Source organism: Dipodomys ordii, unplaced genomic scaffold, assembly GCF_000151885.1.
Source record: "Dipodomys ordii isolate 6190 unplaced genomic scaffold, Dord_2.0 Scaffold432, whole genome shotgun sequence".
In the NCBI taxonomy this organism is placed as follows: Eukaryota; Metazoa; Chordata; class Mammalia; order Rodentia; family Heteromyidae; genus Dipodomys; species Dipodomys ordii.
In genome coordinates this window covers 12,174-12,927 of record NW_012267648.1, presented here as the reverse complement: position 1 = coordinate 12,927, position 754 = coordinate 12,174, and positions in this window count along the sequence as shown.

Genomic DNA, 754 nt, shown 5'->3' with positions numbered 1-754 from the left:
TGGGAGATCTTCACTAGCCATACAACAGACAAGGGTCTCATATCTAAAATATATCTGGAACTTAAGTCCATGAGATTCTTGTCTCCAATTAACCACCAATAAAACTGGACAGTGCCCAGGCTGAATTCAAGCCCCACAACCAACAAAAAAAGAACTAATTGCAAACAGAGCACTATAAAACAAAGAAACAAAACAACAAAACAAATACTCTTTTTCCACATTATAGAGATCATTTTGATCAGCATCATTTTATATGGCCATATGAACATACCTATGGTGCTATTGTGAGCCTCTGCTAGAATTGTGAGGGGTATAGGTGTTAATTCTTTCAAATGTGCCTAGAAATCCTTCCATTTCTTCTGGATTTTCCTATTGAGTTGAAAAGTTATTCAAAGTGCATTGTCATCTTTTTATGTGCTATATTTTCACATTTCCTTCATTTTAATTTTAGTATAAGTCTATATATTTCTGTAGATTTGTATACATGGATAGATAGGTTACAGACTACATAGTTTTCCCTCATGTTCCACTTGATCATATATCATCCCTATGTATGCATACAGGTATGTATGTCTTTATCTATCTCTTTACAACCCATTCTATTTCTGACTGCTAATAATGATAATATACCACATAAAGGATTTTAGGGACTCAGATATAAGTAGAAATCTCTTTGTCTTTAATATTATCCACATGTAGCAAATGTTACAAACTCCTTAATTTCTTGTGGTTTCTGAACATGTGATTCTGCAAT